Source organism: Chiloscyllium plagiosum, unplaced genomic scaffold, assembly GCF_037043375.1.
Source record: "Chiloscyllium plagiosum isolate Xiang-an unplaced genomic scaffold, Cpla_swu_hap1 HiC_scaffold_24, whole genome shotgun sequence".
Classification (NCBI taxonomy): Eukaryota; Metazoa; Chordata; class Chondrichthyes; order Orectolobiformes; family Hemiscylliidae; genus Chiloscyllium; species Chiloscyllium plagiosum.
Window position 1 is genome coordinate 55,864,344 of NW_028270162.1, and position 21,776 is coordinate 55,886,119.

The window sequence follows — 21,776 nt, forward strand, 5'->3', positions numbered from 1 at the left end:
CGCACACACACAAAAATTCTCTCTTTCTCTCTCTCACACATACACACACACTCTCTCTCTCACACACGCGCTTTCTCTCTCTCTCACACACACACTCTTTCTGTCTCACACACACACACACTCTCTCTCACACAAATCCACACTCTCACACACACTCTCTCACACAAACACACACTCTCTCTCACACATACACTCTCTCTCACACACACTAACAAATTCTTCCTCTCTCTCTCACACAAACACACACACTCTCTCACATGCACACATACACTCCCTCTCCCTCACACACACTCTTTCTCACACACACGCACTCTCTCTCTCTCTCTCACACACACACACACCCTCTCTCTCACACACATGCACTCTCTCTCACACACATACTCTCTCTCTCTCACAAACACACACTCTCTCTCACACACACATGCTCTCTCTCTCTATCCACACATATACACTCTCTCACAGACACACTCTCTCTCTCACACACAAACACATGTAGACATACACACTCTCTCTCACAAACACACACTCTCTCACACACACGCACTCTCTCTCTCACACACACACCCAAACACTCACATGCACACACAATCTCTCTCACACACATATACACTCTCTCTCACATGCACACACACTCACACACTCTCTATCTGTCTCTCACACCCACACACAAACACACTCTCTCTCACATACACACACACACGCACTCTCTCTCACAGACACACTCTCTCTCACACACATTCTCTCTCACACACATTCTCTCTCACACACACTGTCATACACAGACACACAGACACACACTCTCTCTCACACACAGACTCATGCTCTCTCTGTCTCTCTCGCACAGACACATACAAATTCACTCTCTCTCACACACATATACACACCCTATCTCTCTCTCTCACACACACACTCTCTCTCACACTCACACATACACTTTATCTCTCTCACACACACACACACACACTCTCACAAACACACTCTATCTCTCCCATATACACACACTCTCTCACACACAAACTCACACACACACTCTCTCACACACATAATACTCTCTCTCACACACACACACTCTCCCTCCCTCTCACACACACACTCTCTCTCTCACACACAAGCACACTCTCTCACACACATAAAAATTCACCCTCTCTCTGTCACAAACACACTCACTCACATAAACGCTCCCTCTCTCACACAATATTGCTGCAAATGCCTCAGCCTTATCTTTTAAACCGAGGGGTTGGATTCTTCCATCTTTGTGAAGGGGGAGTGACTCCTCTCCAAGAAGCTGTGAAATTTGGGGGCATTGTGTGGGTGTGGGAAGGTTTGTTTGAGGAAAAGTGGAGAATGTCAGGAGTGGGATTTGAACCCACGCCCCTAGGAAGGGACCAGAATTCACAAGCCCAGATGCAGAGCAAGGACTAACACTCCTTGAGTCTGGTGCCTTAGACCACTCGGCCATCCTGACAAGCTGCTGCAGATGCCCTTCCAGATGTCTTTCTCACTCTGTACAATTAGTCACCTTGCTCTTGTGCAGACACAAAATGCAATTCCGCATTTCTGCAGCTCCCTTGCATTCACACTCAGCAACAATCCCTCATACACAGTCTCACTCTCGCACACACACACACACACACACACTCACTCTCTCACATGCACATGCACACACACACTCTCTATCTGTCTCTCACACCCACACACAAACACACTCTCTCCCTCTCACACACACATATTCTCCCTCTTTCTGTCTCTCTCACACACACTCTCTCTCTCACATGCACATACTCTCTCACACACTCACTATCACACACACACTGTCACTCTCTCACACACACTCACTCTCTCACATGACACACTCACGCTCTCTCACTCTCTCTCACACACACACATACTCTTTCTGTCTCACACACACACAAACACACTCACACAAAAACACACTCTCTCACGCACACACACAAAAATTCTCTCTTTCTCTCTCTCACACATACACACACACTCTCTCTCTCACACACGCGCTTTCTCTCTCTCTCACACACACACTCTTTCTGTCTCACACACACACACTCTCTCTCACACAAACCCACACTCTCACACACACTCTCTCACATGCACACATACACTCTCTCTCCCTCACACACACTCTTTCTCACACACACGCACTCTCTCTCTCTCTCTCACACACACACACACCCTCTCTCTCACACACATGCACTCTCTCTCACACACATACTCTCTCTCTCTCACAAACACACACTCTCTCTCACACACACATGCTCTCTCTCTCTATCCACACATATACACTCTCTCACAGACACACTCTCTCTCACACACACAAACACATGTAGACATACACACTCTCTCTCACAAACACACACTCTCTCTCACACACACGCACTCTCTCTCTCATACAAACCCACACTCTCACACACACACTCTCTCTCACACACACACTCTCTCTCTCACACACAAGCACACTCTCTCACACACATAAAAATTCACCCTCTCTCTGTCACAAACACACTCCCTCACATAAACGCTCCCTCTCTCACACAATATTGCTGCAAATGCCTCAGCCTTATCTTTTAAACCGAGGGGTTGGATTCTTCCATCTTTGTGAAGGGGGAGTGACTCCTCTCCAAGAAGCTGTGAAATTTGGGGGCAGTGTGTGGGTGTGGGAAGGTTTGTTTGGGGAAAAGGGGAGAATGTCAGGAGTGGGATTTGAACCCACGCCCCTAGAAAGGGACCAGAATTCACAAGCCCAGATGCTGAGCAAGGACTAACATTCCTTAAGTCTGGCGCCTTAGACCACTCGGCCATCCTGACAAGCTGCTGCAAATGCCCTTCCAGATGTCTTTCTCACTCTGTACAATTAGTCACCTTGCTCTTGTGCAGACACAAAATGCAATTCCGCATTTCTGCAGCTCCCTTGCATTCACACTCAGCAACAATCCCTCATACACAGTCTCACTCTCGCACACACACACACACACACACACTCACTCTCTCACATGCACATGCACACACACACTCTCTATCTGTCTCTCACACCCACACACAAATACACTCTCTCCCTCTCACACACATATTCTCCCTCTTTCTGTCTCTCTCACACACACTCTCTCTCTCACATGCACATACTCTCTCACACACTCACTATCACACACACACTGTCACTCTCTCACACACACTCACTCTCTCACATGACACACTCACGCTCTCTCACTCTCTCTCACACACACACATACTCTTTCTGTCTCACACACACACAAACACACACACAAAAACACACTCTCTCACGCACACACACAAAAATTCTCTCTTTCTCTCTCTCACACATACACACACACTCTCTCTCTCACACACGCGCTTTCTCTCTCTCTCACACACACACTCTTTCTGTCTCACACACACACACACACACACTCTCTCTCACACAAACCCACACTCTCACACACACACTCTCTCACACAAACACACACTCTCTCTCACACACACACTCTCTCTCACACACACTAACAAATTCTTCCTCTCTCTCTCACACAAACACACACACTCTCTCACATGCACACATACACTCTCTCTCCCTCACACACACTCTTTCTCACACACACGCACTCTCTCTCTCTCTCTCACACACACACACCCTCTCTCTCACACACATGCTCTCTCTCTCACACACATACTCTCTCTCTCTCACAAACACACACTCTCTCTCACACACACATGCTCTCTCTCTCTATCCACACATATACACTCTCTCACAGACACACTCTCTCTCTCACACACAAACACATGTAGACATACACACTCTCTCTCACAAACACACACTCTCTCTCACACACACGCACTCTCTCTCTCAGACACACACCCAAACACTCACATGCACACACAATCTCTCTCACACACATATACACTCTCTCTCACATGCACACACAGTCACACACTCTCTATCTGTCTCTCACACCCACACACAAACACACTCTCTCTCACATACACACACACACGCACTCTCTCTCACAGACACACTCTCTCACACACATTCTCTCTCACACACATTCTCTCTCACACACACTGTCATACACAGACACACAGACACACACTCTCTCTCACACACAGACTCATGCTCTCTCTGTCTCTCTCGCACAGACACATACAAATTCACTCTCTCTCACACACATATACACACCCTATCTCTCTCTCTCACACACACACTCTCTCTCACACTCACACATACACTTTATCTCTCTCACACACACACACACACTCTCACAAACACACTCTATCTCTCCCATATACACACACTCTCTCACACACAAACTCACACACACACTCTCTCACACACATAATACTCTCTCTCACACACACACACTCTCCCTCCCTCTCACACACACACTCTCTCTCTCACACACAAGCACACTCTCTCACACACATAAAAATTCACCCTCTCTCTGTCACAAACACACTCACTCACATAAACGCTCCCTCTCTCACACAATATTGCTGCAAATGCCTCAGCCTTATCTTTGAAACCCAGGGGTTGGATTCTTCCATCTTTGTGAAGGGGGAGTGACTCCTCTCGAATAAGCTGTGAAATTTGGGGGCATTGTGTGGGTGTGGGAAGGTTTGTTTGAGGAAAAGTGGAGAATGTCAGGAGTGGGATTTGAACCCACGCCCCTAGGAAGGGACCAGAATTCACAAGCCCAGATGCAGAGCATGGACTAACACTCCTTGAGTCTGGCGCCTTAGACCACTCGGCCATCCTGACAAGCTGCTGCAGATGCCCTTCCAGATGTCTTTCTCACTCTGTACAATTAGTCACCTTGCTCTTGTGCAGACACAAAATGCAATTCCGCATTTCTGCAGCTCCCTTGCATTCACACTCAGCAACAATCCCTCATACACAGTCTCACTCTCGCACACACACACACACACACACACTCACTCTCTCACATGCACATGCACACACACACTCTCTATCTGTCTCTCACACCCACACACAAACACACTCTCTCCCTCTCACACACACATATTCTCCCTCTTTCTGTCTCTCTCACACACACTCTCTCTCTCACATGCACATACTCTCTCACACACTCACTATCACACACACACTGTCACTCTCTCACACACACTCACTCTCTCACATGACACACTCACGCTCTCTCACTCTCTCTCACACACACATACTCTTTCTGTCTCACACACACACAAACACACTCACACAAAAACACACTCTCTCACGCACACACACAAAAATTCTCTCTTTCTCTCTCTCACACATACACACACACTCTCTCTCTCACACACGCGTTTTGTCTCTCTCTCACACACACACTCTTTCTGTCTCACACACACACACACACACTCTCTCTCACACAAACCCACACTCTCACACACACACTCTCTCACACAAACACACACTCTCTCTCACACACACACTCTCTCTCACACACACTAACAAATTCTTCCTCTCTCTCACACACAAACACACACACTCTCTCATGCACACATACACTCTCTCTCCCTCACACACACTCTTTCTCACACACACGCACTCTCTCTCTCTCTCTCTCACACACACACACACCCTCTCTCTCACACACATGCACTCTCTCTCACACACATACTCTCTCTCTCTCACAAACACACACTCTCTCTCACACACACATGCTCTCTCTCTCTATACACATATACACTCTCTCACAGACACACTCTCTCTCTCACACACAAACACATGTAGACATACACACTCTCTCTCACAAACACACACTCTCTCTCACACACACGCACTCTCTCTCTCATACAAACCCACACTCTCACACACACACTCTCTCTCACACACACACTCTCTCTCTCACACACAAGCACACTCTCTCACACACATAAAAATTCACCCTCTCTCTGTCACAAACACACTCCCTCACATAAACGCTCCCTCTCTCACACAATATTGCTGCAAATGCCTCAGCCTTATCTTTTAAACCGAGGGGTTGGATTCTTCCATCTTTGTGAAGGGGGAGTGACTCCTCTCCAAGAAGCTGTGAAATTTGGGGGCAGTGTGTGGGTGTGGGAAGGTTTGTTTGGGGAAAAGGGGAGAATGTCAGGAGTGGGATTTGAACCCACGCCCCTAGAAAGGGACCAGAATTCACAAGCCCAGATGCTGAGCAAGGACTAACATTCCTTAAGTCTGGCGCCTTAGACCACTCGGCCATCCTGACAAGCTGCTGCAAAAGCCCTTCCAGATGTCTTTCTCACTCTGTACAATTAGTCACCTTGCTCTTGTGCAGACACAAAATGCAATTCCGCATTTCTGCAGCTCCCTTGCATTCACACTCAGCAACAATCCCTCATACACAGTCTCACTCTCGCACACACACACACACACACTCACTCTCTCACATGCACATGCACACACACACTCTATCTGTCTCTCACACCCACACACAAACACACTCTCTCCCTCTCACACACACATATTCTCCCTCTTTCTGTCTCTCTCACACACACTCTCTCTCTCACATGCACATACTCTCTCACACACTCACTATCACACACACACTGTCACTCTCTCACACACACTCACTCTCTCACATGACACACTCACGCTCTCTCACTCTCTCTCACACACACATACTCTTTCTGTCTCACACACACACAAACACACTCACACAAAAACACACTCTCTCACGCACACACACAAAAATTCTCTCTTTCTCTCTCTCACACATACACACACACTCTCTCTCTCACACACGCGCTTTCTCTCTCTCTCACACACACACTCTTTCTGTCTCACACACACACACACACACTCTCTCTCACACAAACCCACACTCTCACACACACACTCTCTCACACAAACACACACTCTCTCTCACACACACACTCTCTCTCACACACACTAACAAATTCTTCCTCTCTCTCTCACACAAACACACACACTCTCTCACATGCACACATACACTCTCTCTCCCTCACACACACTCTTTCTCACACACACGCACTCTCTCTCTCTCTCTCACACACACACACACACCCTCTCTCTCACACACATGCACTCTCTCTCACACACATACTCTCTCTCTCTCACAAACACACACTCTCTCTCACACACACATGCTCTCTCTCTCTATCCACACATATACACTCTCTCACAGACACACTCTCTCTCTCACACACAAACACATGTAGACATACACACTCTCTCTCACAAACACACACTCTCTCTCACAAACACACACTCTCTCACACACACGCACTCTCTCTCTCACACACACACCCAAACACTCACATGCACACACAATCTCTCTCACACACATATACACTCTCTCTCACATGCACACACACTCACACACTCTCTATCTGTCTCTCACACCCACACACAAACACACTCTCTCTCACATACACACACACACGCACTCTCTCTCACAGACACACTCTCTCACACACATTCTCTCTCACACACATTCTCTCTCACACACACTGTCATACACAGACACACAGACACACACTCTCTCTCACACACAGACTCATGCTCTCTCTGTCTCTCTCGCACAGACACATACAAATTCACTCTCTCTCACACACATATACACACCCTATCTCTCTCTCTCACACACACACTCTCTCTCACACTCACACATACACTTTATCTCTCTCACACACACACACACACTCTCACAAACACTCTCTATCTCTCCCATATACACACACTCTCTCACACACAAACTCACACACACACTCTCTCACACACATAATACTCTCTCTCACACACACACACTCTCCCTCCCTCTCACACACACACTCTCTCTCTCACACACAAGCACACTCTCTCACACACATAAAAATTCACCCTCTCTCTGTCACAAACACACTCACTCACATAAACGCTCCCTCTCTCACACAATATTGCTGCAAATGCCTCAGCCTTATCTTTTAAACCGAGGGGTTGGATTCTTCCATCTTTGTGAAGGGGGAGTGACTCCTCTCCAAGAAGCTGTGAAATTTGGGGGCATTGTGTGGGTGTGGGAAGGTTTGTTTGAGGAAAAGTGGAGAATGTCAGAGTGGGATTTGAACCCACGCCCCTAGGAAGGGACCAGAATTCACAAGCCCAGATGCAGAGCAAGGACTAACACTCCTTGAGTCTGGCGCCTTAGACCACTCGGCCATCCTGACAAGCTGCTACAGATGCCCTTCCAGATGTCTTTCTCACTCTGTACAATTAGTCACCTTGCTCTTGTGCAGACACAAAATGCAATTCCGCATTTCTGCAGCTCCCTTGCATTCACACTCAGCAACAATCCCTCATAGACACCCACTCTCTCACACACACACACTCTCTCTCTCTCACACACCCTCTCACACACACTGACACACACACTCCCTCTCACACACACACACACACTCTCTCACACAGACCCTCTCACACACTCTCTCACACACACTCTCTCTCTCACACAAACCCACACTCTCACACACACACTCTCTCACACAGAGACACACTCTCTCTTACACACACACTCTCTCTCACACACACTGTCATACACAGACACAAAGACACACACTCTCTCTCACACACAGACTCATGCTCTCTCTGTCTCTCTCGCACAGACACATACAAATTCACTCTCTCTCACACACATATACACACCCTATCTCTCTCTCTCACACACACACTCTCTCTCACACTCACACATACACTTTATCTCTCTCACACACACACACACACACTCTCACAAACACACTCTATCTCTCCCATATACACACACTCTCTCACACACAAACTCACACACACACTCTCTCACACACATAATACTCTCTCTCACACACACACACTCTCCCTCCCTCTCACACACACACTCTCTCTCTCACACACAAGCACACTCTCTCACACACATAAAAATTCACCCTCTCTCTGTCACAAACACACTCACTCACATAAACGCTCCCTCTCTCACACAATATTGCTGCAAATGCCTCAGCCTTATCTTTGAAACCCAGGGGTTGGATTCTTCCATCTTTGTGAAGGGGGAGTGACTCCTCTCGAATAAGCTGTGAAATTTGGGGGCATTGTGTGGGTGTGGGAAGGTTTGTTTGAGGAAAAGTGGAGAATGTCAGGAGTGGGATTTGAACCCACGCCCCTAGGAAGGGACCAGAATTCACAAGCCCAGATGCAGAGCATGGACTAACACTCCTTGAGTCTGGCGCCTTAGACCACTCGGCCATCCTGACAAGCTGCTGCAGATGCCCTTCCAGATGTCTTTCTCACTCTGTACAATTAGTCACCTTGCTCTTGTGCAGACACAAAATGCAATTCCGCATTTCTGCAGCTCCCTTGCATTCACACTCAGCAACAATCCCTCATACACAGTCTCACTCTCGCACACACACACACACACACACACTCACTCTCTCACATGCACATGCACACACACACTCTCTATCTGTCTCTCACACCCACACACAAACACACTCTCTCCCTCTCACACACACATATTCTCCCTCTTTCTGTCTCTCTCACACACACTCTCTCTCTCACATGCACATACTCTCTCACACACTCACTATCACACACACACTGTCACTCTCTCACACACACTCACTCTCTCACATGACACACTCACGCTCTCTCACTCTCTCTCACACACACATACTCTTTCTGTCTCACACACACACAAACACACTCACACAAAAACACACTCTCTCACGCACACACACAAAAATTCTCTCTTTCTCTCTCTCACACATACACACACACTCTCTCTCTCACACACGCGCTTTCTCTCTCTCTCACACACACACTCTTTCTGTCTCACACACACACACACACACTCTCTCTCACACAAACCCACACTCTCACACACACACTCTCTCACACAAACACACACTCTCTCTCACACACACACTCTCTCTCACACACACTAACAAATTCTTCCTCTCTCTCTCACACAAACACACACACTCTCTCACATGCACACATACACTCTCTCTCCCTCACACACACTCTTTCTCACACACACGCACTCTCTCTCTCTCTCTCACACACACACACACCCTCTCTCTCACACACATGCACTCTCTCTCACACACATACTCTCTCTCTCTCACAAACACACACTCTCTCTCACACACACATGCTCTCTCTCTCTATCCACACATATACACTCTCTCACAGACACACTCTCTCTCTCACACACAAACACATGTAGACATACACACTCTCTCTCACAAACACACACTCTCTCTCACACACACGCACTCTCTCTCTCATACAAACCCACACTCTCACACACACACTCTCTCTCACACACACACTCTCTCTCTCACACACAAGCACACTCTCTCACACACATAAAAATTCACCCTCTCTCTGTCACAAACACACTCCCTCACATAAACGCTCCCTCTCTCACACAATATTGCTGCAAATGCCTCAGCCTTATCTTTTAAACCGAGGGGTTGGATTCTTCCATCTTTGTGAAGGGGGAGTGACTCCTCTCCAAGAAGCTGTGAAATTTGGGGGCAGTGTGTGGGTGTGGGAAGGTTTGTTTGGGGAAAAGGGGAGAATGTCAGGAGTGGGATTTGAACCCACGCCCCTAGAAAGGGACCAGAATTCACAAGCCCAGATGCTGAGCAAGGACTAACATTCCTTAAGTCTGGTGCCTTAGACCACTCGGCCATCCTGACAAGCTGCTGCAAAAGCCCTTCCAGATGTCTTTCTCACTCTGTACAATTAGTCACCTTGCTCTTGTGCAGACACAAAATGCAATTCCGCATTTCTGCAGCTCCCTTGCATTCACACTCAGCAACAATCCCTCATACACAGTCTCACTCTCGCACACACACACACACACACTCACTCTCTCACATGCACATGCACACACACACTCTATCTGTCTCTCACACCCACACACAAACACACTCTCTCCCTCTCACACACACATATTCTCCCTCTTTCTGTCTCTCTCACACACACTCTCTCTCTCACATGCACATACTCTCTCACACACTCACTATCACACACACACTGTCACTCTCTCACACACACTCACTCTCTCACATGACACACTCACGCTCTCTCACTCTCTCTCACACACACACATACTCTTTCTGTCTCACACACACACAAACACACTCACACAAAAACACACTCTCTCACGCACACACACAAAAATTCTCTCTTTCTCTCTCTCACACATACACACACACTCTCTCTCTCACACACGCGCTTTCTCTCTCTCTCACACACACACTCTTTCTGTCTCACACACACACACACTCTCTCTCACACAAACCCACACTCTCACACACACTCTCTCACACAAACACACACTCTCTCTCACACATACACTCTCTCTCACACACACTAACAAATTCTTCCTCTCTCTCTCACACAAACACACACACTCTCTCACATGCACACATACACTCCCTCTCCCTCACACACACTCTTTCTCACACACACGCACTCTCTCTCTCTCTCTCTCACACACACACACCCTCTCTCTCACACACATGCACTCTCTCTCACACACATACTCTCTCTCTCTCACAAACACACACTCTCTCTCACACACACATGCTCTCTCTCTCTATCCACACATATACACTCTCTCACAGACACACTCTCTCTCTCACACACAAACACATGTAGACATACACACTCTCTCTCACAAACACACACTCTCTCACACACACGCACTCTCTCTCTCACACACACACCCAAACACTCACATGCACACACAATCTCTCTCACACACATATACACTCTCTCTCACATGCACACACACTCACACACTCTCTATCTGTCTCTCACACCCACACACAAACACACTCTCTCTCACATACACACACACACGCACTCTCTCTCACAGACACACTCTCTCTCACACACATTCTCTCTCACACACATTCTCTCTCACACACACTGTCATACACAGACACACAGACACACACTCTCTCTCACACACAGACTCATGCTCTCTCTGTCTCTCTCGCACAGACACATACAAATTCACTCTCTCTCACACACATATACACACCCTATCTCTCTCTCTCACACACACACTCTCTCTCACACTCACACATACACTTTATCTCTCTCACACACACACACACACACTCTCACAAACACACTCTATCTCTCCCATATACACACACTCTCTCACACACAAACTCACACACACACTCTCTCACACACATAATACTCTCTCTCACACACACACACTCTCCCTCCCTCTCACACACACACTCTCTCTCTCACACACAAGCACACTCTCTCACACACATAAAAATTCACCCTCTCTCTGTCACAAACACACTCACTCACATAAACGCTCCCTCTCTCACACAATATTGCTGCAAATGCCTCAGCCTTATCTTTTAAACCGAGGGGTTGGATTCTTCCATCTTTGTGAAGGGGGAGTGACTCCTCTCCAAGAAGCTGTGAAATTTGGGGGCATTGTGTGGGTGTGGGAAGGTTTGTTTGAGGAAAAGTGGAGAATGTCAGGAGTGGGATTTGAACCCACGCCCCTAGGAAGGGACCAGAATTCACAAGCCCAGATGCAGAGCAAGGACTAACACTCCTTGAGTCTGGCGCCTTAGACCACTCGGCCATCCTGACAAGCTGCTGCAGATGCCCTTCCAGATGTCTTTCTCACTCTGTACAATTAGTCACCTTGCTCTTGTGCAGACACAAAATGCAATTCCGCATTTCTGCAGCTCCCTTGCATTCACACTCAGCAACAATCCCTCATACACAGTCTCACTCTCGCACACACACACACACACACACACTCACTCTCTCACATGCACATGCACACACACACTCTCTATCTGTCTCTCACACCCACACACAAACACACTCTCTCCCTCTCACACACACATATTCTCCCTCTTTCTGTCTCTCTCACACACACTCTCTCTCTCACATGCACATACTCTCTCACACACTCACTATCACACACACACTGTCACTCTCTCACACACACTCACTCTCTCACATGACACACTCACGCTCTCTCACTCTCTCTCACACACACACATACTCTTTCTGTCTCACACACACACAAACACACTCACACAAAAACACACTCTCTCACGCACACACACAAAAATTCTCTCTTTCTCTCTCTCACACATACACACACACTCTCTCTCTCACACACGCGCTTTCTCTCTCTCTCACACACACACTCTTTCTGTCTCACACACACACACACTCTCTCTCACACAAACCCACACTCTCACACACACTCTCTCACATGCACACATACACTCTCTCTCCCTCACACACACTCTTTCTCACACACACGCACTCTCTCTCTCTCTCTCACACACACACACACCCTCTCTCTCACACACATGCACTCTCTCTCACACACATACTCTCTCTCTCTCACAAACACACACTCTCTCTCACACACACATGCTCTCTCTCTCTATCCACACATATACACTCTCTCACAGACACACTCTCTCTCTCACACACAAACACATGTAGACATACACACTCTCTCTCACAAACACACACTCTCTCTCACACACACGCACTCTCTCTCTCATACAAACCCACACTCTCACACACACACTCTCTCTCACACACACACTCTCTCTCTCACACACAAGCACACTCTCTCACACACATAAAAATTCACCCTCTCTCTGTCACAAACACACTCCCTCACATAAACGCTCCCTCTCTCACACAATATTGCTGCAAATGCCTCAGCCTTATCTTTTAAACCGAGGGGTTGGATTCTTCCATCTTTGTGAAGGGGGAGTGACTCCTCTCCAAGAAGCTGTGAAATTTGGGGGCAGTGTGTGGGTGTGGGAAGGTTTGTTTGGGGAAAAGGGGAGAATGTCAGGAGTGGGATTTGAACCCACGCCCCTAGAAAGGGACCAGAATTCACAAGCCCAGATGCTGAGCAAGGACTAACATTCCTTAAGTCTGGCGCCTTAGACCACTCGGCCATCCTGACAAGCTGCTGCAAATGCCCTTCCAGATGTCTTTCTCACTCTGTACAATTAGTCACCTTGCTCTTGTGCAGACACAAAATGCAATTCCGCATTTCTGCAGCTCCCTTGCATTCACACTCAGCAACAATCCCTCATACACAGTCTCACTCTCGCACACACACACACACACACACACTCACTCTCTCACATGCACATGCACACACACACTCTCTATCTGTCTCTCACACCCACACACAAATACACTCTCTCCCTCTCACACACATATTCTCCCTCTTTCTGTCTCTCTCACACACACTCTCTCTCTCACATGCACATACTCTCTCACACACTCACTATCACACACACACTGTCACTCTCTCACACACACTCACTCTCTCACATGACACACTCACGCTCTCTCACTCTCTCTCACACACACACATACTCTTTCTGTCTCACACACACACAAACACACTCTCTCACGCACACACACAAAAATTCTCTCTTTCTCTCTCTCACACATACACACACACTCTCTCTCTCACACACGCGCTTTCTCTCTCTCTCACACACACACTCTTTCTGTCTCACACACACACACACACTCTCTCTCACACAAACCCACACTCTCACACACACACTCTCTCACACAAACACACACTCTCTCTCACACACACACTCTCTCTCACACACACTAACAAATTCTTCCTCTCTCTCTCACACAAACACACACACTCTCTCACATGCACACATACACTCTCTCTCCCTCACACACACTCTTTCTCACACACACGCACTCTCTCTCTCTCTCTCACACACACACACCCTCTCTCTCACACACATGCTCTCTCTCTCACACACATACTCTCTCTCTCTCACAAACACACACTCTCTCTCACACACACATGCTCTCTCTCTCTATCCACACATATACACTCTCTCACAGACACACTCTCTCTCTCACACACAAACACATGTAGACATACACACTCTCTCTCACAAACACACACTCTCTCTCACACACACGCACTCTCTCTCTCACACACACACCCAAACACTCACATGCACACACAATCTCTCTCACACACATATACACTCTCTCTCACATGCACACACAGTCACACACTCTCTATCTGTCTCTCACACCCACACACAAACACACTCTCTCTCACATACACACACACACGCACTCTCTCTCACAGACACACTCTCTCACACACATTCTCTCTCACACACATTCTCTCTCACACACACTGTCATACACAGACACACAGACACACACTCTCTCTCACACACAGACTCATGCTCTCTCTGTCTCTCTCGCACAGACACATACAAATTCACTCTCTCTCACACACATATACACACCCTATCTCTCTCTCTCACACACACACTCTCTCTCACACTCACACATACACTTTATCTCTCTCACACACACACACACACACTCTCACAAACACACTCTATCTCTCCCATATACACACACTCTCTCACACACAAACTCACACACACACTCTCTCACACACATAATACTCTCTCTCACACACACACACTCTCCCTCCCTCTCACACACACACTCTCTCTCTCACACACAAGCACACTCTCTCACACACATAAAAATTCACCCTCTCTCTGTCACAAACACACTCACTCACATAAACGCTCCCTCTCTCACACAATATTGCTGCAAATGCCTCAGCCTTATCTTTGAAACCCAGGGGTTGGATTCTTCCATCTTTGTGAAGGGGGAGTGACTCCTCTCGAATAAGCTGTGAAATTTGGGGGCATTGTGTGGGTGTGGGAAGGTTTGTTTGAGGAAAAGTGGAGAATGTCAGGAGTGGGATTTGAACCCACGCCCCTAGGAAGGGACCAGAATTCACAAGCCCAGATGCAGAGCATGGACTAACACTCCTTGAGTCTGGCGCCTTAGACCACTCGGCCATCCTGACAAGCTGCTGCAGATGCCCTTCCAGATGTCTTTCTCACTCTGTACAATTAGTCACCTTGCTCTTGTGCAGACACAAAATGCAATTCCGCATTTCTGCAGCTCCCTTGCATTCACACTCAGCAACAATCCCTCATACACAGTCTCACTCTCGCACACACACACACACACACACACTCACTCTCTCACATGCACATGCACACACACACTCTCTATCTGTCTCTCACACCCACACACAAACACACTCTCTCCCTCTCACACACACATATTCTCCCTCTTTCTGTCTCTCTCACACACACTCTCTCTCTCACATGCACATACTCTCTCACACACTCACTATCACACACACACTGTCACTCTCTCACACACACTCACTCTCTCACATGACACACTCACGCTCTCTCACTCTCTCTCACACACACATACTCTTTCTGTCTCACACACACACAAACACACTCACACAAAAACACACTCTCTCACGCACACACACAAAAATTCTCTCTTTCTCTCTCTCACACATACACACACACTCTCTCTCTCACACACGCGCTTTCTCTCTCTCTCACACACACACTCTTTCTGTCTCACACACACACACACACACTCTCTCTCACACAAACCCACACTCTCACACACACACTCTCTCACACAAACACACACTCTCTCTCACACACACACTCTCTCTCACACACACTAACAAATTCTTCCTCTCTCTCTCACACAAACACACACACTCTCTCACATGCACACATACACTCTCTCTCCCTCACACACACTCTTTCTCACACACACACTCTCTCTCTCTCTCTCTCACACACACACACCCTCTCTCTCACACACATGCACTCTCTCTCACACACATAATCTCTCTCTCTCACAAACACACACTCTCTCTCACACACACATGCTCTCTCTCTCTATCCACACATATACACTCTCTCACAGACACACTCTCTCTCTCACACACAAACACATGTAGACATACACACTCTCTCTCACAAACACACACTCTCTCACACACACGCACTCTCTCTCTCACACACACACCCAAACACTCACATGCACACACAATCTCTCTCACACACATATACACTCTCTCTCACATGCACACACACTCACACACTCTCTATCTGTCTCTCACACCCACACACAAACACACTCTCTCTCACATACACACACACACGCACTCTCTCTCACAGACACACTCTCTCTCACACACATTCTCTCTCACACACATTCTCTCTCACACACACTGTCATACACAGACACACAGACACACACTCTCTCTCACACACAGACTCATGCTCTCTCTGTCTCTCTCGCACAGACACATACAAATTCACTCTCTCTCACACACATATACACACCCTATCTCTCTCTCTCACACACACACTCTCTCTCACACTCACACATACACTTTATCTCTCTCACACACGCACACACACACTCTCACAAACACACTCTATCTCTCCCATATACACACACTCTCTCACACACAAACTCACACACACACTCTCTCACACACATAATACTCTCTCTCACACACACACACTCTCCCTCCCTCTCACACACACACTCTCTCTCTCACACACAAGCACACTCTCTCACACACATAAAAATTCACCCTCTCTCTGTCACAAACACACTCACTCACATAAACGCTCCCTCTCTCACACAATATTGCTGCAAATGCCTCAGCCTTATCTTTGAAACCCAGGGGTTGGATTCTTCCATCTTTGTGAAGGGGGAGTGACTCCTCTCCAAGAAGCTGTGAAATTTGGGGGCATTGTGTGGGTGTGGGAAGGTTTGTTTGAGGAAAAGTGGAGAATGTCAGGAGTGGGATTTGAACCCACGCCCCTAGGAAGGGACCAGAATTCACAAGCCCAGATGCAGAGCAAGGACTAACACTCCTTGAGTCTGGCGCCTTAGACCACTCGGCTATCCTGACAAGTTGCTGCAGATGCCCTTCCAGATGTCTTTCTCACTCTGTACAATTAGTCACCTTGCTCTTGTGCAGACACAAAATGCAATTCCGCATTTCTGCAGCTCCCTTGCATTCACACTCAGCAACAATCCCTCATACACAGTCTCACTCTCGCACACACACACACACACACACACTCACTCTCTCACATGCACATGCACACACACACTCTCTATCTGTCTCTCACACCCACACACAAACACACTCTCTCCCTCTCACACACACATATTCTCCCTCTTTCTGTCTCTCTCACACACACTCTCTCTCACATGCACATACTCTCTCACACACTCACTATCACACACACACTGTCACTCTCTCACACACACTCACTCTCTCACATGACACACTCACGCTCTCTCACTCTCTCTCACACACACACATACTCTTTCTGTCTCACACACACACAAACACACTCACACAAAAACACACTCTCTCACGCACACACACAAAAATTCTCTCTTTCTCTCTCTCACACATACACACACACTCTCTCTCTCACACACGCGCTTTCTCTCTCTCTCACACACACACTCTTTCTGTCTCACACACACACACACTCTCTCTCACACAAATCCACACTCTCACACACACTCTCTCACACAAACACACACTCTCTCTCACACATACACTCTCTCTCACACACACTAACAAATTCTTCCTCTCTCTCTCACACAAACACACACACTCTCTCACATGCACACATACACTCCCTCTCCCTCACACACACTCTTTCTCACACACACGCACTCTCTCTCTCTCTCTCACACACACACACACCCTCTCTCTCACACACATGCACTCTCTCTCACACACATACTCTCTCTCTCTCACAAACACACACTCTCTCTCACACACACATGCTCTCTCTCTCTATCCACACATATACACTCTCTCACAGACACACTCTCTCTCTCACACACAAACACATGTAGACATACACACTCTCTCTCACAAACACACACTCTCTCACACACACGCACTCTCTCTCTCACACACACACCCAAACACTCACATGCACACACAATCTCTCTCACACACATATACACTCTCTCTCACATGCACACACACTCACACACTCTCTATCTGTCTCTCACACCCACACACAAACACACTCTCTCTCACATACACACACACACGCACTCTCTCTCACAGACACACTCTCTCTCACACACATTCTCTCTCACACACATTCTCTCTCACACACACTGTCATACACAGACACACAGACACACACTCTCTCTCACACACAGACTCATGCTCTCTCTGTCTCTCTCGCACAGACACATACAAATTCACTCTCTCTCACACACATATACACACCCTATCTCTCTCTCTCACACACACACTCTCTCTCACACTCACACATACACTTTATCTCTCTCACACACACACACACACACTCTCACAAACACACTCTATCTCTCCCATATACACACACTCTCTCACACACAAACTCACACACACACTCTCTCACACACATAATACTCTCTCTCACACACACACACTCTCCCTCCCTCTCACACACACACTCTCTCTCTCACACACAAGCACACTCTCTCACACACATAAAAATTCACCCTCTCTCTGTCACAAACACACTCACTCACATAAACGCTCCCTCTCTCACACAATATTGCTGCAAATGCCTCAGCCTTATCTTTTAAACCGAGGGGTTGGATTCTTCCATCTTTGTGAAGGGGGAGTGACTCCTCTCCAAGAAGCTGTGAAATTTGGGGGCATTGTGTGGGTGTGGGAAGGTTTGTTTGAGGAAAAGTGGAGAATGTCAGGAGTGGGATTTGAACCCACGCCCCTAGGAAGGGACCAGAATTCACAAGCCCAGATGCAGAGCAAGGACTAACACTCCTTGAGTCTGGTGCCTTAGACCACTCGGCCATCCTGACAAGCTGCTGCAGATGCCCTTCCAGATGTCTTTCTCACTCTGTACAATTAGTCACCTTGCTCTTGTGCAGACACAAAATGCAATTCCGCATTTCTGCAGCTCCCTTGCATTCACACTCAGCAACAATCCCTCATACACAGTCTCACTCTCGCACACACACACACACACACACACTCACTCTCTCACATGCACATGCACACACACACTCTCTATCTGTCTCTCACACCCACACACAAACACACTCTCTCCCTCTCACACACACATATTCTCCCTCTTTCTGTCTCTCTCACACACACTCTCTCTCTCACATGCACATACTCTCTCACACACTCACTATCACACACACACTGTCACTCTCTCACACACACTCACTCTCTCACATGACACACTCACGCTCTCTCACTCTCTCTCACACACACACATACTCTTTCTGTCTCACACACACACAAACACACTCACACAAAAACACACTCTCTCACGCACACACACAAAAATTCTCTCTTTCTCTCTCTCACACATACACACACACTCTCTCTCTCACACACGCGCTTTCTCTCTCTCTCACACACACACTCTTTCTGTCTCACACACACACACTCTCTCTCACACAAACCCACACTCTCACACACACTCTCTCACATGCACACATACACTCTCTCTCCCTCACACACACTCTTTCTCACACACACGCACTCTCTCTCTCTCTCTCACACACACACACACCCTCTCTCTCACACACATGCACTCTCTCTCACACACATACTCTCTCTCTCTCACAAACACACACTCTCTCTCACACACACATGCTCTCTCTCTCTATCCACACATATACACTCTCTCACAGACACACTCTCTCTCACACACACAAACACATGTAGACATACACACTCTCTCTCACAAACACACACTCTCTCTCACACACACGCACTCTCTCTCTCATACAAACCCACACTCTCACACACACACTCTCTCTCACACACACACTCTCTCTCTCACACACAAGCACACTCTCTCACACACATAAAAATTCACCCTCTCTCTGTCACAAACACACTCCCTCACATAAACGCTCCCTCTCTCACACAATATTGCTGCAAATGCCTCAGCCTTATCTTTTAAACCGAGGGGTTGGATTCTTCCATCTTTGTGAAGGGGGAGTGACTCCTCTCCAAGAAGCTGTGAAATTTGGGGGCAGTGTGTGGGTGTGGGAAGGTTTGTTTGGGGAAAAGGGGAGAATGTCAGGAGTGGGATTTGAACCCACGCCCCTAGAAAGGGACCAGAATTCACAAGCCCAGATGCTGAGCAAGGACTAACATTCCTTAAGTCTGGCGCCTTAGACCACTCGGCCATCCTGACAAGCTGCTGCAAATGCCCTTCCAGATGTCTTTCTCACTCTGTACAATTAGTCACCTTGCTCTTGTGCAGACACAAAATGCAATTCCGCATTTCTGCAGCTCCCTTGCATTCACACTCAGCAACAATCCCTCATACACAGTCTCACTCTCGCACACACACACACACACACACACTCACTCTCTCACATGCACATGCACACACACACTCTCTATCTGTCTCTCACACCCACACACAAATACACTCTCTCCCTCTCACACACATATTCTCCCTCTTTCTGTCTCTCTCACACACACTCTCTCTCTCACATGCACATACTCTCTCACACACTCACTATCACACACACACTGTCACTCTCTCACACACACTCACTCTCTCACATGACACACTCACGCTCTCTCACTCTCTCTCACACACACACATACTCTTTCTGTCTCACACACACACAAACACACACACAAAAACACACTCTCTCACGCACACACACAAAAATTCTCTCTTTCTCTCTCTCACACATACACACACACTCTCTCTCTCACACACGCGCTTTCTCTCTCTCTCACACACACACTCTTTCTGTCTCACACACACACACACACACACTCTCTCTCACACAAACCCACACTCTCACACACACA

The 21,776-nt window shown here is 47.6% G+C and overlaps 12 non-coding genes across 12 annotated transcripts; all 12 read right to left on the bottom strand.

The window, feature by feature from the left end:
* Positions 1-1,345: 1,345 nt before the first annotated feature.
* Positions 1,346-1,465, bottom strand: trnal-caa (transfer RNA leucine (anticodon CAA)). The gene is made up of 2 exons: positions 1,428-1,465; positions 1,346-1,391 (listed from the first exon to the last, which is right to left on the bottom strand). It is a non-coding gene; the product is annotated as a tRNA-Leu (tRNA).
* Positions 1,466-2,700: 1,235 nt separating this feature from the next.
* Positions 2,701-2,820, bottom strand: trnal-uaa (transfer RNA leucine (anticodon UAA)). Its single transcript has 2 exons — positions 2,783-2,820; positions 2,701-2,746 (listed from the first exon to the last, which is right to left on the bottom strand). It is a non-coding gene; the product is annotated as a tRNA-Leu (tRNA).
* Positions 2,821-4,642: 1,822 nt separating this feature from the next.
* Positions 4,643-4,762, bottom strand: trnal-caa (transfer RNA leucine (anticodon CAA)). Its single transcript has 2 exons — positions 4,725-4,762; positions 4,643-4,688 (listed from the first exon to the last, which is right to left on the bottom strand). It is a non-coding gene; the product is annotated as a tRNA-Leu (tRNA).
* A 1,333-nt stretch (positions 4,763-6,095) lies between these two features.
* Positions 6,096-6,215, bottom strand: trnal-uaa (transfer RNA leucine (anticodon UAA)). Its single transcript has 2 exons — positions 6,178-6,215; positions 6,096-6,141 (listed from the first exon to the last, which is right to left on the bottom strand). It is a non-coding gene; the product is annotated as a tRNA-Leu (tRNA).
* A 2,893-nt stretch (positions 6,216-9,108) lies between these two features.
* On the bottom strand, positions 9,109-9,228 carry trnal-caa (transfer RNA leucine (anticodon CAA)). The gene is made up of 2 exons: positions 9,191-9,228; positions 9,109-9,154 (listed from the first exon to the last, which is right to left on the bottom strand). It is a non-coding gene; the product is annotated as a tRNA-Leu (tRNA).
* Positions 9,229-10,563: 1,335 nt separating this feature from the next.
* On the bottom strand, positions 10,564-10,683 carry trnal-uaa (transfer RNA leucine (anticodon UAA)). The gene is made up of 2 exons: positions 10,646-10,683; positions 10,564-10,609 (listed from the first exon to the last, which is right to left on the bottom strand). It is a non-coding gene; the product is annotated as a tRNA-Leu (tRNA).
* Positions 10,684-12,499: 1,816 nt separating this feature from the next.
* trnal-caa (transfer RNA leucine (anticodon CAA)) lies at positions 12,500-12,619 on the bottom strand. Its single transcript has 2 exons — positions 12,582-12,619; positions 12,500-12,545 (listed from the first exon to the last, which is right to left on the bottom strand). It is a non-coding gene; the product is annotated as a tRNA-Leu (tRNA).
* A 1,237-nt stretch (positions 12,620-13,856) lies between these two features.
* trnal-uaa (transfer RNA leucine (anticodon UAA)) lies at positions 13,857-13,976 on the bottom strand. The gene is made up of 2 exons: positions 13,939-13,976; positions 13,857-13,902 (listed from the first exon to the last, which is right to left on the bottom strand). It is a non-coding gene; the product is annotated as a tRNA-Leu (tRNA).
* A 1,806-nt stretch (positions 13,977-15,782) lies between these two features.
* Positions 15,783-15,902, bottom strand: trnal-caa (transfer RNA leucine (anticodon CAA)). The gene is made up of 2 exons: positions 15,865-15,902; positions 15,783-15,828 (listed from the first exon to the last, which is right to left on the bottom strand). It is a non-coding gene; the product is annotated as a tRNA-Leu (tRNA).
* Positions 15,903-17,726: 1,824 nt separating this feature from the next.
* On the bottom strand, positions 17,727-17,846 carry trnal-caa (transfer RNA leucine (anticodon CAA)). Its single transcript has 2 exons — positions 17,809-17,846; positions 17,727-17,772 (listed from the first exon to the last, which is right to left on the bottom strand). It is a non-coding gene; the product is annotated as a tRNA-Leu (tRNA).
* Positions 17,847-19,666: 1,820 nt separating this feature from the next.
* trnal-caa (transfer RNA leucine (anticodon CAA)) lies at positions 19,667-19,786 on the bottom strand. Its single transcript has 2 exons — positions 19,749-19,786; positions 19,667-19,712 (listed from the first exon to the last, which is right to left on the bottom strand). It is a non-coding gene; the product is annotated as a tRNA-Leu (tRNA).
* Positions 19,787-21,021: 1,235 nt separating this feature from the next.
* On the bottom strand, positions 21,022-21,141 carry trnal-uaa (transfer RNA leucine (anticodon UAA)). The gene is made up of 2 exons: positions 21,104-21,141; positions 21,022-21,067 (listed from the first exon to the last, which is right to left on the bottom strand). It is a non-coding gene; the product is annotated as a tRNA-Leu (tRNA).
* Between the last annotated feature and the right edge of the window lie 635 nt (positions 21,142-21,776).